The 17665-nt window shown below is 38.9% G+C and overlaps 1 protein-coding gene across 1 annotated transcript in view; it reads left to right on the forward strand.

Annotated features, from left to right (window-relative positions):
• CAMK4 (calcium/calmodulin dependent protein kinase IV) overlaps positions 1-17665 on the forward strand; it is a 156217-nt gene that overhangs the window by 122338 nt on the left and 16214 nt on the right. The window lies entirely within an intron of this gene.

The raw sequence follows: 17665 nt of genomic DNA on the forward strand, positions 1-17665 counted from the left end.
GCCTGTAGACAATAGACATATGCAGACATAAAGTCCCTCAGCAGTAGCAGGGGCTAACCACGGGCAGCACCAGGTATGAGTGTACCTGGGAGCAATGCCAGTGTGCTTCACAGCTCTCAGTTTTGCACTGATGTTTACCAAGTTAAATGTCTGTTTGTCTTCATCTAGGGAAAGTACGTCTGTTTTAATTTTGTTTGTGTACGGTGTGCTGGTATGTATTTATACGCATGCAGTCGTACATGTAATTTCATGGTTTGTAAAGTAACATTGGCTGCTCAGTAGGCACAGCAGTATTTAAGTGTGTCTGTAGAAATCAACTTTTGCACACAGTTTATATGCATGTTGTTACAGTTCAGTGAGAAAAGCTTCCAAAGCCTGGGATGAGATAGCTTAAACACAGTGGCATTTAACATAATTAAGTTCCCCTAAGAAGTAACACCAGTAAATGTCATTGTAATGGTTGAAAACGTTGGCATTTTCATCAGTGTTATATTTCTCATCTATTTCTGCTAAATCCTGTCTTTGACAGTGTTGCCTGATAGTGTCTATTTCCTTGTTTGGAAACAGCATTGGTTTATCTGAAACTCCTCTCTCTTTGTTTAGTCATATGTGTCTAAACACAGTTACTCTCATCTCTGCAAGCTCACAGATGCTGAATGCTGACTGCTCATAACTATCAGCAGAAGCCCCAGACTTTGTGTTCACTGATTTAGCAGGAAAAAAAAATACATGCCTGCACTGAAACATAGGTATACATTGCATAAAAGAACTGATTTTACCATGATTAGATCCCCTGTCCATGTGGGTCCTAAATGAACCACTGAAGTCTGTGGAGCAAACACAGCAGTTGAAAGTTTAGCCTCACTGACTCCACTGGTTGGAAATGAAGCATCCCGACTTCACAGGGCTGCTCCCTTTTGGAGCCTGTGGAGGATGGTTGAATGTGAAGTTCAGCCTTTTTTTTCCACCTTCTCCATGGCTCTAGTTTAGACACTTATATTTTGCAGTGTTGTGCTTCCTTTACAGGTTGGATGGAAATGCATGGTGCTCTGGGATTTGCCACCGTCATTGCACTCACAATGCAATGAGCCTGAATTGTAAGACCAGTCAGCTTTTTTGCTCCCAAATTCCTGTTGGAAAGCTGTTTATGTCTCCATGGTTAGGGAACAGCTGTGACTTTTCATTCCTTCTTTCATCTGCTGCATTCCAGGTGTTTATCTGATGTCTTGAGAAAGAGCAGTTGCTTCCCCACACAGCCTCCAATTTTTGCAAGACCTAAGTCAGGCTATATTTAATCTCTGCTGATAAGGACCCAGTCTCCAGAACTAACGTATTCCTGACTGGCCTGAGCTTTTAACTATTCTGACAGACTTCTATTGAAAGATACCATTGCAGGTGTACATGTTTAAGGAAAAATAATTGAAAATGAAAAAAATGCTCCTGACCATCCAGCTAGACCTTAACTCTGCACACATCCCATGATACATTCAAAACATCATATCCCAGATAAATCTTTTCCTTGACAAAATGAGAATTTTCATGTTCTCCAAAGCACTTGCATGTTTTTAAGCTTGGAGAAGTTTCATTATAGAATTTGGTGTTTCAGTGTAGGGTAGCACAGCTGTCAGCCTGTCTTGGCATCAGGCCTAACAAGAGCTGCCTTTTGCAGCACTCTCTCTGTAGGAATACCTCCATGGCTACATCCAAGGGATGCATTTGTCTGATGCAAAAAAAATAAAAATAATAATAATAAAAGTTCACACTAGGAATTCATAACTGTCTAGTGGTATACAAATGAGCCTAAGTCCTTCTCCTCTGCTGTTTCCAGCTGATGACTCCACATCTGTGTGCTTTCCAACATTTTACAGATGTCCAGTAACAGAAATGATTATCACCCTTGAGAGGAGTTGATATTTTACAGATCACAGTAGACCTGCCAATACTGAATGCTGTTCATCTCTAGCAGTCATGTGAAGCCATTTCTCTGTGCCGTGCAAGGAAAATAGCAGAGCTTTATGTATTAGAGGATGTGCTGTCAGGATGCTGGAGGATGCACAGAGAATGTGAGCTAGTGCATGTTGCAGATCTTGGTGATGGCATCCTGGTGTAGGAGCAGTGAAAGGAGGTGTAAAAGACCTGATCAGGTAGACATGTTCTGGCTAAAACTGTCAGTTTGATAGTAGAGAGGAGCAGTAGGCCCCCAAAGGACTGAGAAAATATAAGTGACTTGTCTATTTAGCCTTGTGGGAATAAATTAAAAGGAAAAAAAAAAAAAAAAAAAAAAAAAGGTATCTGGAAACTGCTTTTAACATGCAGGAATAGAAGCAAAGATGGATTATAGACGATCTATTAGCAGATTTATGAGGGACAAATAGAAGAATGTTAATTTCCCAAAATAAAAAATGTAAGCAAAAGAATGCATATAAACTAGAGACCTTGTCATAACTGAGACAGCACAGAAGCTCAGCCTCGTATTCTTGCAGTGCTATCTTTGGTGTTTGACAGAAGTCTGAGAAAAACACGTGCCAGTTTTCTCCAAGCCTCACAGACTGAAAGAAGTAATTTTCAGCAGTAACTTTCCCTTTAATCACTTCCTCAGAGCTCTGAGATCTCTCTGCTCCACATTCACCCTTGAAAGGAAGCTAGCAGCCCCTTAAATCATTCCCCTTTGACATGTTGCTAACAGCTCTGAGCCTGGGCTGTTCTTGCCTGACAAAAGACATTCCTCATCTGAAATTCTTCCAGTGCAGCTCTGAGCAGATGGGAAAGCCATTTCCCCTTCCTTGCTTACAGTATTTTGTATACTGCTGCCTCAGCTGAGCAGAGACAGTCCCTTAGTGGGATGTTCACCCTGACAGGCACTGAATTGAGATCAGTATTTAAATGAGGACATAGCTGTTTTTTCCAGGTCATTGATGGAACAAAGTCCTCCCAGCTCACTGTTTTCCTTTTGGCCTTCCTGCTTCCAAACCCCGTGTCTTCCTTCAATCCCACTGCACAAGTGCTAGAAGCCTGCTCTTATGTGAGCAATAGTATGTAAAGCCTGGTGGGAGAATCCCTAAAATTGTCAGCTAAGCAGCACAACCCACTGAAGACACTAGAAGTTGCAACTAAAAGCCATTCAAATAGCTAGAAAATAAATTAAAAAAAAAAAAAATGGGGGAGAGGAGGGAAAAAAAGAAAAAATTAACACACTCTATGTGCTGTAGTGGATTGAGGAGCAGAGGCAGCATGGGAAGGAACAGGAGATGGAGGAAAAGGGAAAAGATTGGCAGCTGGGCTCAAGTGGGTCATGGGAAAGCCAGGCGATTTTCTTTGGTGCCCACTATGAGAGAGGTGATCTAGCTGGGTTTGGTAACTATCACAAACCCCTCTGAAGCAAGATGGAGGAGTTTCTCTTCTCAGGGCCCTGAACCCTTATGGCACATATCTCCCTACCTCTCAGTTGCAGTCCCTGCCCATACAGGAGCCATAACGTGTAGCCTTTTAAGTGTGCTGAGCATTACCCCAGCAGCAGTTCATATTTTGACCTCTACATGCTTCTTGGAAGGTTGCCCTGAATACTTGAAACTTTCACAGTCAGAGCCTTTTTCTTACTTCTAGCCTAAAGATATTCACAGCTAGTTTCTGGATTTTTTCTTTTATTTTTTATTTTGTGCCAAGTATCCTTTACTTAAATCACTGCCTTCCACCCTGCTGTGTGTTCAAGTTATAGACAGTGGTCAAATCCTCCTTCAAGCCTTCATTTTGCTTTGCTGAACAAGGAAACTTTGGCATCATCTCATCACACAGCAGCCTTCCTGTTGATCCCTAGTTATCCAGAAGAGGTTTCTCCACAGTCTTCTGCCATCAGTTAAATCCTTTCCACTGTCTTCTGGAAATAAATACTTTACCTGCTTTGCCCTTGGATTACATTTAGCGTTTTCAGAGCTATATCATATTGATGTCAAGTAGCCTATTAGCAACTCGTAGAGCTAAGTTTTACTCCTTATTTGTTTGCATTCCTTAATACTGATTTTCCAGTATCTTAGGTGCCTTTTGTTTCTTCTTTTTTTTCCTAAGTGATGCTCTCCTGGGTACTGATAATGTGCTCCTGTCCAACAAAACAAGGGTGCTCTAAATTTTTTGAAATTTAGGAAATACCAAACAAGTGGAGTTGCTAGAGAAAAATAATTCCTTCAGCATTCCTCAGCCTCATTTTTCTATTTTCACCACTGTCCTCTTCAAGTGAGCTGCTTTCCCATCCTCTTTGCATTTCTTCGACTGAGCCAACAGTGTTCTTGGGAGGCCAAGAAGGCCAACAGCATCCTGGCTTGTATCAGGAATAGTGTGGCCAGCAGGACCAGGGAGGTGATCGTTCCGCTGTACTCTTCTCTGAGGAGGCTGCACCTTGAGTGCTGTGTTCAGTTTTGGGCCCCTCACTACAAAAAGGACATCAAGGCCCTAGAGCATGTCCAGAGAAGGGCTACAAAGCTGGTGAAGGGCCTAGAACACAAGTCCTGTGAAGAGTGGCTGAGGGAGCTGGAGAAGAGGAGGCTCAGGGGAAATCTTATTGCTCTCTACAGCTACCTGAAAGGAGGTTGTAGTGGTTTTGGGCTCGGTCTCCTCCCACACAACAAGCAAAACAAGAGGAATGGCCTGAAGCTGAAATTCCCCCAATTCAACATTTACTCTGTAACAGTAAATACACTTTATATCTCATAACAATTGTCAGACTAAATCACCAAAGATCAGACTGTGGATCAGACCGAATGCTAATTATTCTGCAGGTAGTCTTTAGCATAAGAATAAATTAAATCCTGTCCCTAATCTTTAAGCCTCTTGTACACTCCATAAAAAAGCCAAATCCTAAATTAAAATACAAATATATATGTGTATATATATATATATATATATATATATATATATCCACCTTAATTTGTTTTTCACCTTGTATAATGTTTCATTCCTCAGAGCAAGAACAGTGACAACATGTACCTGAGTGATGGTCAATGCATTTAATTTTTGGAGTTTTATATGAGAAGGCCTCAGCTCTCTTTGACAGTTATGTTGTTGGCTGTAGGCTGATCAAGGCTAGAAAGATACTCGAATTATGACGGTAGTGTGTTATAAAGACCAAAACTAGCACAGGTACTTTGCTTTCATTGAAGGTAACAGAAACGTTTCCACTGATTTCAGTGGAATCATTGCATTTTGTCATGTGAGGCTGATGTTTTTTCAAGTTGTAAGTCCTAACTGAAGATTAATATTTCCCAGTAGCCCATAATACATATATGTGAGCAAGCTTTGCATCCCGTACTCCTCTGCCATGAACAGCTTTTCTGACTAGAGAATCTGAGGTAGGCTCAGAGGCTCCAGCATGTTCCTACACAGATTTTTTTTCTCTACTTACTGCAGAAAGTGCTCGTATTATAGGAGTTTATTAAGAATTATTGTCATTTTCCTACAAAAATATACCTGGGGTTTGCCCGGGGGCAGAAAAAATTTGTCTTAAGGCAACAGGGAAAGGGGAAAAGGTTGCCTTATATTGCATTAGGAATACCATCTGTCCATGAATTAAAGTGAAATTGTCAAATTCCATAGCTGTGAACACTGGAAGAATGTGTTACCTGTCACCATATTTTTCTTCCATTCAAGTATCTTTACCAGATTTTACTGAACCCTGAGAAGAATATGGCACAGTAGCTGAGGAACAGAAACTTAACTTTTGTAGGCTCTTTTTGGATATCTCCACTATAGCAGCAGAATTTGGGATTTAATGAAGACAGATATGAAGAGAGAAACATGTAGACACTCAGGAAAATAAGGATGGAACCACAACTGATTTTTTTTTTCCTGAGGAAAAAAAGAGATCTAGATAAATACTATAATTATGTTTTCCACTACCAGTGGATCTCACAAAGAAGAGTATTTGTAGCCTTTTGTACTTGAGACATCAATAATATGGCAAGTTTTCTTCATTACACAGAAATAAAACATCCCACATTGATCTGTTCCTAATCTTTCTGAAGACGGATGGGCTGATGGCAAATTCACATTTACAGTTCAGTGTTTTTCCAGGTGGCATGTGATATTTCAGAATTCCAGTCGAGCAGCATTAGGCATTCAGGGAAAAACAAACGCCAAATGACTTAATAAGGCTGTCACATTTCCAAGCAGAATCTGAATTGTTCTTTTGCATTCAGGAGCCTGCACAAATCATGTAATATTTATTTCCAGAAAACACATAATTATATTCATATGCAATCTGAGAGAGCTTTCCAAAGGAGCCAGTCACCTACATAATAGAGATATCCACAGCCTAATCATCCTGACCACCTCCTCTTTTTAGCAGATGAGAATTTCTTAGCTCCTTGTAGTTATGCTTTTTGCAGGCTTAGGTCATTTTTAAGGCTTCAGTTTTTTAAGATATATGATTTCTTCACAAACACTGTGGTACTTTGTCATATATGGCAAAAATGTTTGTTGTTAATGTCATCACCTGGAGACAAATTCAGGCTTGAAAACCTAGAATAGAAACGAGTGTTATGAATACCAGCAGCTTTGGGGATCCTAAATAACTACCCACTAAGACTGTTTTTTTAAATGGACAGGGTGCTGATTGACCATGCTAGGGCTATAGTGGACTTCTTTTCCATCTTTAAGTGTACATTTTGTTTTGCAAAAGCACTAACAGGTGAGATAATTGGCAGATCTGGTCTCTAAGGTGTACCTCAAGAGAGGAAGTTCCTGAGGTATGGGGGAGCTGCCAGAAACCACATATAGATTTCCTTCCTTGTGTCAGAATAGAAGTGTGCCAGTGTCCCTGTCCTGCGGGGCTGGGATCAGTCTGAGCCTTCTGCACTGTATCTTCAGGGTAACATCATAGTGCCGGCGAGACTGAGGTGGGACTTCACATTGCCCAAGGCCAGCCCTCACCTTGAGTGGATGAATAAATCCAAAAACTGCTGTGCATGTGGCCCTTGAAAGATGTGTGTTGAGAACTGTATTTTGTAAAAAGTCTGTGTTTTGTAAAAGTGAATAATAATAATAATAATAATAATAATAAATAAATAAATAAAATCTTGGTTTTATGAGTAAAGCCTGCATTCCTTTCTTATGTGTAAGATCAATATTAGGCTTCGGAAGTGATGCTACCACATGTAGGCCAAACTTCACCATTCAAGGAATGCAGTACAATTAACAAGTTTAATGTGTGTGTAAAAATGGAAATTTATGTATGTAAATATGTCTTCATTAGCTACATTTATGTGGTAAAACGGTTAGACTTTTTGTACACATAGTTCAGGAAGAAAGTTTCACAGATAGGCAAGAGAAATTTAATCACCCTTCATAGATTTACTACCTTGAAATGTTACCTTCAAAACACATTGTAAATCTTTTGATTTACTTGCCAAAACACACATATGAGAGGTGCTGTGCACTGCTGAGGTCAGTGCACCCGTGGTGTAAAGCTCAGCAGTCTGGTTGTGCCAGCACCCCACTGTTTTGAGATCCCTGTGGGTTCTAGGCAATCAGCTGGGGACACTGTCCCTCAGTAAGGCCATACAGCTTGCAGCAGCCTATATCCATGGCATCAGATCATTGCAGCTTTCCAAAGTGGCCAGATTCATGTCACCTGTTGGGACTAACCCTTGGAGTGGCTAACTGTGTCAAGGAGTTGTTTCTGTCAGTGCTCATCTACCCAGGACTGTTCTGAAAGTTTAATGGTGTAGACAAATGAGTTTTTGCACCCAGGAACATTCCTTGGCACAGCTTAACTTATTAGTGTAATTGTACTACACAGGCAGGAAAAAAAATCACCTTATTCTTCAGAATCAAGTGGTAAAGACTCTAACCTACCCCTTTGTTACATTATTTTATGAAAAAAACTCTCACTTATAGTCAATTCATGAAGCTTTTGAATTTTCTTTCAGCTTAGTCTTAAATACTTGCATCTCTAGTACCTTTCAAATATTATTCATATTTTGAAATTAATTGAATTCCCTGCTTATTCTGGATTCTTCTTCTTGTTTAGAGTATAATTGTAGTTAACTCAAGTAAGAAATGTTGAAGACAGAATAAAAAGAAGAAAGTGATAGAAATGTTCTTTGTCTCCAGAGCACTGTACAAACAATAAAAGTTCATCATGCTTTGGTGGGTTGTACATGGTGCTGTAAATGAAGCTGGCCAAGCAGAGAGGCTCTGTGAGTTGTGCAGAGCTATAGAAGGAATGGGAGCTGGCATGAGGAGCAGGACTGCTGGTTTTTGACATGTATTTAGGGGAGGGAGTTGATGATTTTTATTTTTAGTTTTTAGTTTTCCTCTGGTTTTAGTTGTTGTCGTTGACACATATATATTTTTTATTATTATTATTATTATTATTATTATTATTATTATTATTATTATTATTATTATTATTATTTGGGGGGGGGGGAAGAGGGGAAGTTGCAAATCCTGCTTGTGCAGGAACAAAATGTACTGCACCTTGGCAGCTTTGATGTGTAAAGTTACACAATTTAATTAGCCCATTACCATTTTGTGATACTGCACTTCATCTGATACATAGTCCTTTTGAATTTCATCATAGATGACTGAGTTTTCCCAGAAGAACATAAATCCTTCACCTTTTTAGTAAGACACCTGACAGAGGGCAGGCACACGGTGGGTGCCCAGTAGGTGAGGAGACTGCAGTGGGAAAGCTCATCTGAGCAGAGGCTTCTGCTGCAGGAAGAGAAATGGCATCCTTGTCATCTGCATGCCAGGCAAGCAGAAAAAAAGGAAGCTTGAGCAGAGGGGCTGTGTGAGGAACAGTGTTAATATATGTTAATTCTTCACTGAATTCAGTCTGCAAGTGGGTGGCTTCTCTGCATGGATCTGAAATGAAGCCACTGCAGCAAATCTGTTCTACCTACTCTGTTGCTGTGGCCTACTTACAGTTTAAGAGGAGAATTTTATGCCACTGCAAACAGTTAGCTCCCTGAACAGAGCTCATTTGTTTGGGATTTGTGTGGGAAGGTGTGTGCTTTATCCTCTCCTACATATGTTAGACTGTGCAGAAATGGCTGTACGTGATTTGCTGCAATCACACCTGGTATAATGTTGTCATCCTCAAGGGTGCCTCACTCTTCTAAAATCAGGAACATTAAAAAACAAAACTGTTTCTAAATGTAAAAGAAAGTAGCTGTGGAGCTTGCAGTTAAAATTTAATATAATCTAATTGCTGAATTAAAAAATTCCATCTGAGTTATTTCATACCTTTGGATTTAGTAGACTAGCAAAGAAAATAAAATGATTTGGATTTATGCATCTATACTAATGCATTTCTACATACTTCATAGTAATACACAGATTTATAAACTGAATTAATAAATTAAATTAGTTGTATTAATGCATATTTGTGTAAAGTATGAAGGCAAATGTGCTTTGTTCTACTTAAATAATATTCTGTTAAATGAGTTTCACTAAACTATGTTTAGTGAGTTTTATGAAAATGTTTGGAAGTCAGTGTATCAAGTAGCAGACTTAATGCTGTCTTCCAGTTTCCCAGAACAACCTGTAAAAGGAAGACAGATGCAAAGAATAATCTTCCTCCAAGACATTTGGGGAAGCTTTTAGAATTTGATCCCTTTTATCATTTATCAAAAGACTCCATTTTATTGTTAACCAGAAAAGAAATCTCAGACTTTCTGAAAGATATCCAGAAAATAAATCTTTTTTTTTTTTCTTCTGCAAAGATAAAATGGTCTTCTGTTCATTTTGTTTCAGAGTTAATGCAACTAGTAAGGGGATAGTGGAAGAGGGAAAACTATGCTGTGTATATAACTTTATTTCACGGTTTTACTACAGCAGCCTCATTGATTCTTTGGAGCTAGGTTCTGACAGCATCACTGTTTATAATCTCTTTAAGCAAGAATTCTCAGGCTCTGCATCACTTATAAAAACAATCTCTACATTTTGAAAATATTTCAATGATTGTTTTCCATTCTGGGGAAAAAAAAAAAAAAAAGAAAAAAAAAAAAGTGATTATACATGTAGTCCTAAATAATTTGTTTATACATGTCAAATACCAAATCAAATAAATGTACTCTTTCATAATCAGCATAAATCACATGACCCAACATCCGTAGTCCAAACATACAGGATTTGGGTCCAGTTCCCTGAGAGATAAGTGGAAGCATAGAAACAGGCCACTCAGTGTTTGTACTGCTGTTTTCAAATATAACCTGAATCAGTTGAGGCAGTGGAGTTTTACAGGGACTTCAGTCAGGATAGCACAGTTTCAATGATGACCGCGATGTAGCCCCATTCCCATTTTGCACTTGTCACTCAGACATGTAAAACACAGCTTGCATGTCACAACAGTTTTAAGGATGTGGAACCTGTGGTGCAGAGGGACCACAGCTTTTGCTGTAGGGTACAGAGCAGGTCACATATCTTATCCTTGTACCAGCCTGTAATTTGTGTGTAATTATGTGTGAATTGTAAATCACTGGATATGTGCAGAAGACTGTAACAGGATACAGGTGCCTGCTAACTGTGACATTTTAGATTTGTCTTGAACCCCCAAAATCTGGTTACCAAGCTGCATGTGGCTTATTTTCCAAAGTCTACACCAATGTAGAGTGTGAGTAAGTATACATTTGAATGCTGAGTATTTGTCTCTCTGTACTCTGTAAGATATGTGCTCTGTGATTATTTCAGACACCAATTACATGGAAACTGGCTGTGCCTTTCTATATGTACAAAGTGATTAATAGAGAGCTCACTCACTTTCCTAAGAATAGAAAACAGGAATGTATATTTTCTTCTTTCGTGAATAATTCCTCTCTGCCCTGTTAGATCATTAAAAGGTTATTTAAACTTTCTCTTAACTGCTTCTGAAACTTTATCAATTAACTACATCCCTATCAAATGATATATAGTGATAAATCAAACTAAATTACTGAGCAGTAGCTTTCATTACAAAATGACACACTACTGTAAGGGCTGAAGAAAGGCCTTAATTACAAGTCTAGACAGTCTTGAAAAGGGAGAAAAAAATACTGTTTTCAGCCTGTTAAAGGTTTAGGGACTGTATTTATAGCCAAAGATGTCCAATACTGAACTTCTACCCACAGTTCCTTTCATAACCCTGCAGTCTTGATTTCTTAACAAGTTCAGCATGCAAGTCCTAAAGAGATCCTGTGTACTAATAAAAATGGTAGAATTTTTCCCTTTGAAAACAGTGAATCTGGTGCTCATGAATGTGTCAGTCATACTGTAGGCATGCTTGGCAGAAGTTCATTTGATGATAACTCCCCTGGGTCATGAAGAGAAACCACAAAACCCAAAGGCTCTGAGGCTCACAGTCACTCTCACAAGTGGAAGCAAAGGTATTTTAGGACCTTCTCCCTACCTGCAGACAGAAGGCAACTTGCAGTGCTGCCAGCAGCAGCCCTGTGCCCTTCAGAGAGAGTGCAAGACCCTGGGAGCATAGTAATGCAGTCAAGGGTCACCTGGTTTCTCATCACTCCATTTAAACGAAGGATGGTGCTCAGCCAGGAACTGTACATCCTGGAGTTAAACATAACCTGAAGTATATAGAAAACAGAAAATAGGTCAGTTTTTCTAAGCTGGAGTTAGAAGCATAGAAGGAGTGTGAAGGATAAAGCCAGAAAGGCCAGTGCAGAAAATGAGATGCACCTAGCAGGAGATAAGAAGGGTAGTTTTTTTTTTTAATGTTTATTCTTTTCATTAAAAGTTCAGCTATTACTAGATGCTTAGCACAATTAACACCAGTGACAGAGTGATAAAATGTAAGCCTAGAATAAGAAAAGACTAGGTTAGAGATCCTTCAAATCATTTAGACCTTTTTTTAATTGGCTGCACCTGGTGACCTCCTTACTACAATCTTTAAAGAATGAGCTTCTTGAGTCTGAAACAGATTAAACAGTTAACCATTATTTCTCCTAGAGGAGAGGCAGAGAACCATATATAGGTAGTACACATTTCAAGAGGAAGGAAGGGAAGAATTATAGGCCAGCTGGCTTGGTTCTACTTCCCAGAAAATAATCCATGGTAAATAATGAACAAATGAACATTAGGCACCTGAGAAATAACAGAACATGGAGATCATCAGTAAGGCAAGTTTTTTCTTAGGATCAAGTCATGCCAGATTAGTCTAATTTTTTCTCAAGCAGTGTAAGAGGCATTATTAATAGGGGAGGAACAGGGGATATCATGCATACTCAGCATGAGTAGAGCTTTTAGCATTTTTTTCACCTGCCAATCTCAGGGTAAATTAGGGAAATGTGGTTACAATGCTGTGATTTTAAGCTGGATGGAGTTTAGACCAGCTACATGTACCAAGGGAGTGCTAACAGTGTATCTAGAGTTACAAGAGCAGAGGTGCAAGAAAAAAATCTTCTTGGGTTTGCCTCTTTCACTGCTTTTGTTGGCAGCCCTGGATGACAGAATATAAAGTACACTGATGAAAATATTGAACACCATAAAATTGGGAAAGGCTGCAAGTACGTCAGAGACTAGGATTCCAAAAAAAAAAAAAAAAAAAAAACTTTAGTAAAATTCAATGTCTCTTCTGTACTGCCAATGACAAAATTGTACCTGAACTTGACTAGTCAACAGTAAAACCTAAGAGTGTGATCAAAAAAGAAAGGACCAGAAGGTTACACTGGATCAAAAGGCAAACAGGAGTCAGATATGTTGCAGAAAAAGGCAAATACTGTTATGAATACATCCTGTAAAATTTGTCAGGCCACAAATGGAATACCTATTTACATTTTGAACACATTGATGCAAGTCAAAACAGCCTGGAGAAGAGCAACAAGAAGGATCATGAACCTAGAAAAGGTGGTCTGTAAGAAAAGACTAAATCTTTTAGTCTTATGAGGGAAGCTTGGTCTTGTGCATGCTAAGTACACAAAAGACCTTTGGAAAAAAGTGGGGGGGGGGGGGGGAGGGAGGGGGGAGGAAGAGGAAGACATATGCCTTCTTCATTTATGGTATGTAAGAAGCAAAGTAATAGAAGTAATAGTGCTTCATCTGCTCCCATTGCAATCCAGATAAATCACAGGTCAAGACAGCACAGCCTTGAAATAAATTGCTCAGGGAGGTTGCAGAGTCACTGGTATCAGAGATCTTTAAGTATAAATTGGACAAACAACTGTTGCAGATGTAATTCATTCTGTCTAGGAGCATGGAGAGGAGTAGATCATTCAGGCTGATTTCAGCCCTACTTTTGTACAGTTCTCTGTAATAGGTACCATAAATAAAACTAAGAAAAAAGGCCAGAATTTTAAGCAGTCTTCATTCATCCTTTTGTCATAAAATCTTTAAAGTTAGATAGGAACCTTAATTATTAAAGGATTAAACAAACAGAAAAGGAAACTGTCATGGAGCAATTAGAAAGAAGCTTCTGAAAAGGAAAAAAGGCAAAAAAAATCTTTCTTCTGTAGTCACAATTACAGTCATGACAATTGTTCAGTCAAGAGCTGCTGTTGTATGCCATGGGAATACAGGCCAAGGTGAAGGCTGCCTTTATTTAAAATGGTGATTCTTTTAGAAAAGTCTCTGTGTACTGTTCCCAACTAGTGTCTTGCTGAGTTTGTCCTCAAGTTTTTTCAAAGAGTAGTAAGACTATCACACTCAATTTTGCTAGAATACATTTGTCCTTGATTATCTGAGACGCTATACAGTGATAAAGCAGTAGCCTGCTGTGTGCCTGAAGCATATACAGTTCACCTGCCTGGCCAACTTACATCTCCTTGTCTTCAGAGGATGTGTAAGACCCTGTGTTTAGCAAATATAGTTTTGTCACTATGTATTTTACTTTATTTGATTTCATTTGCATTTACATTCACTCATTTAATATATACTGACACACCGTTCCAGGTCTCTGTTGTTTCTAGTTTCCATTTTATTTTTTTCTTGTTCATTTTCTTTCACTAAGTGGAACAGCCATTCCTTATAAGGAACGCTCCTTAAAATCAGTACTGCCTTGCAAGTGTCTTTGCTGTTAAAAAAAAAAAAAAAAGAGAGAGAGAGAGAAACAGGTACAGGTACATGAGTACATGAGAAGGCATAATTAATCTTCCCTGTGCCACTGGCCAACTCAGCTGGTCTGATGAAACCACCGTACATGGAGAAGACTCCTTCCACAAGGCTTCTTCCACAGGTCTTGCTCTGATATTCTGTGGTGGCCTCTCTTCCATCTACATCTCATCAGGCCAGACCAAAGGCTGTTATTCTATCAGTGAATATAACATTTGATACATAGATGTTACAGGACATAACCAGATTTACATGTAAATATACCCATGTAATGTTGCCATGGAAATATAACACTATGATGTAAAAATAAATTTTCTGTATCCACCTTATTTCACTAACACAAATAAGCAAAGCTGCAATCAGACAACTGCTATGCCCATATTTTCTTCTAGTGTATTACCTACTGAAAACCAGAAGAAAGTGAATATAGGACCTTTTTAGCTACTGAAGGAATCTCTCTTCATGTTATAATCACATTTTATATGCCTGCTATGCTAAATTGTTGTACAGCACTCTGCAGCTAAAAACTCTTCATCTATCCATAGAAAGCAATTGTTTTTCACGTTTCATCTGCATTTTACAGGTGGGGAAAATTATGTAACTCAGCAAAGCTTAGATCATAAAGAGAGTCAGTATTACCTCTTCTGACTAGATACTTAGGCCATGATCTTCACTTTTAATCAAGTTATTTAGCCATTGAGAGGCATAACATTCAAACAGTAAAGCACGGGTTAGCTATTCTTCTAGTATGAGAGTATGTCATGCCCAAAGCTATACTCTGAAGTGGGAGACAGAAACAATTATCTTTGAACTTATGCTGCAGAGGCACTGGCTGTAAAGGAAACTTCTATTCATTAAAATCAATATGTAAGAAGTAAAGTGAAGAGAAACCAAAATAAAGTATATATAAATTGAAAGAGGTGCTATACAAAGAAAATTATGCTAATTTAACTAAATCAATTTCTAATTAGATAATAATAATAAAAAAAAAAAAATCAGTAAAAATTTCTAACAGTAAAGCTCAGAATACTGTTCACTTTCATCAAAAGCAATGTAATTACCAAGTAGTCTTCAATACCAGGAGCCACTGTGTTATGTGATGCTGCAGAGTTGGTGGCTATGCTCTCTTCACTTTGCCTATTGGGTCTGATGAAAACTAGCAAAAAAAGCCCAGGGTTGATTAGGTTTGGTAAATGTCAGGTTGATGATTGGATGCATCTCTTCAATACCTAAAGGGATAGGGAATCTACCACCTCCCTGAGGAGCCTGACCTGAGGAGCCTTTCTTCTGTGAAGAAATTCTTCCTAACATCCAATTTAAACCCCTCCTGAAAAAATTTGAGACCATTTCCTCCCCTTTTATCAGTTGTCAAAGAAGAAAAAAGACCGACATCCTCCTCCTTGCTTCAGCCCTCCTTCAGGTGGTTATAGGGAGGGATGAGATCTCTCCTTAGCCTCCTTTTCTCCAGTCTATACTACCTGGTCTAAACTACCTGGTCTAAACTCTCCAGTCTAAACTACCTCAGTTCCCTCAACTTCTCCTCATGAATCTTGTCTTCTCATCTCCTCATCATCTTTTTTGTTCTTTGCACACAAACGGAAAGGGGAAAAGTAAGGCCACTGGCTGGTCTGGAAACCTCCAGTAACAAGGCTGTTGGGAGACAGGTACATCTTAAAGAACTCCAGTGAGAAACCGCTCACCTCCATAAGGATAGCTGATACTTTTGTGTTGTTGAAGAATGGGCTTTCTTCATCAGTGAAAATACTGTGTTGTTGTTGTTGTTGTTGTTGTTATTGCAGTCCATTTGTCCCTTTTTCAATAGGTTTACAATGTAACTGTTGACTCTATAGGCTCATGTCAATAAAATTTGACAGAAGGCAAGGTCTAAAAGACACGAGATGCCAACAAGATATCTGTTAAACATACGACTTGGCAGTTTGAGGGAGCCCCAGCTGTATGCAGTACTTCTGCCAGTAACTGAGAGACAGCGGCAGGCTGGTGAGCCAGCATACCTGTGGGTCTTGGCTAGTCTGAGCACCTCATCCTGTGCCCAGTCAAGCAAAAGAAACCACGGAAGAGAGAGGACAAAACAGAGGGGAGTGAGATCAGGGATTGTAGCAAACATGAAAGGATCTGCATTTCCACATGGAGAGGGCAGAGGAGGTGAGGGTATTAGTGAGGGTTGGGTGGGGAGGGGTGTAGGAGATGTTGGGAGATAAGGTGAGGTGTGGTGGAGGGGATAGAGAGGGCAATGAATGTAGCAAGACATTGATTAGGTCATTGAGGGAATTCACACATCTGTTGCACTCCCACCTGCATCCTGTGAGTTTTCTTCATATGGTGGGCTGGATAGAGGAGGTGATTTTCCTTATGGATCTTACAGATGTATAATGAAAAGGATTTCATGCTGCAAATTCAGTACAAATCTGTCAAGAAATCAATAAGTCATGAAATGCAAACGCAGTTAGCAGGCATAGTTGTTTACAGTTCTTGAAGTATGTGAGAAGGAGTCCTGTGAGCCTGGCTCACTTTATGACTTAACACAGGAAAAGTTGAACAGCTTTTCCACTGCTTTTCCCAAATTTCGCTCTCACAAAAATGGACTTTTTAGAAGAGAAGAAAATTTTGATATTTTCAGCCTCAAACCATAAAATGTTTTTAAGTTACAGGCCTGTGTAAAAAATGACCTGCTAAAAGACATTCTGCAAACTTGGCTGGATCATTTCTCTGCACAAATTTGTTCTAAACTTTTCCATGTGAAAGAGTTGGAAGTGTCTGCTTTCCACTGAGTGGTTGCAAGATATCTGTTCCTTCTCTCTCCTACAGCTTCAACTAAACTGATTTGCAGTGTGTGAATACAGATCAGTTCAGAAATCTTTCTGTCCACTGCAGTGTAGGACACTACCTGTTTCCACTACCTCTGCATGTCAGACACATTAGTGGTATAAACTGTGGTAGCCTCTTTGTGCAGTTATGTCTTCACTGGAAGATAAATATGTATTTTTATCCAGGCTAGATGTGATTATGTGCATCCATGCAGATATGACCACAATAAACAACGTAGCAGAGTGCAATATAACTAATTAGCCATCTCATTGTAGAAAACACAGGTGGGACGAGCACTTAGATTCCACTGCGAAATAAATTAGATTATAGTATTTGGCCTATCTCCACTAGCAACATCATGATAAATACTGATACTTTATGATTTTAGAGGAAGTCAACAAAATATATTTATTGCACTGTAAGAAACACTCTTACAAAGCATTCAATGTCAGTAAAATGATGCTTATGGAAAGAGCTATATATTCATACTTAATGTCATTTAATCACTGGCAACTTTGCAAACTTTTGATGCACAGTTCATCTCAGATGCTAACTCAAGTGAACACTGTAACTGTACTTTCCAAACAAATGTTCAACAATTTGCTATTTGCTGCATAGTAGTGCACACACTATATTTGTTTGTTTTTTTTTTTTGTTTTTTTTTTTTTTTTGTTGTTGTTGTTTTGTTTTGTTTTGTTTTGTTTTGTTTTTTTTCTTTTTTCAATAGTCAAAACATATCTGAGAGGTTCTACTAAATTGTAGACCAGGAAGTTTTCAAATAAGATAGATACTCCGAGTTTTCCCTTAA

Source organism: Aythya fuligula, chromosome Z (genome assembly GCF_009819795.1).
Source record: "Aythya fuligula isolate bAytFul2 chromosome Z, bAytFul2.pri, whole genome shotgun sequence".
NCBI lineage: Eukaryota > Metazoa > Chordata > Aves > Anseriformes > Anatidae > Aythya > Aythya fuligula.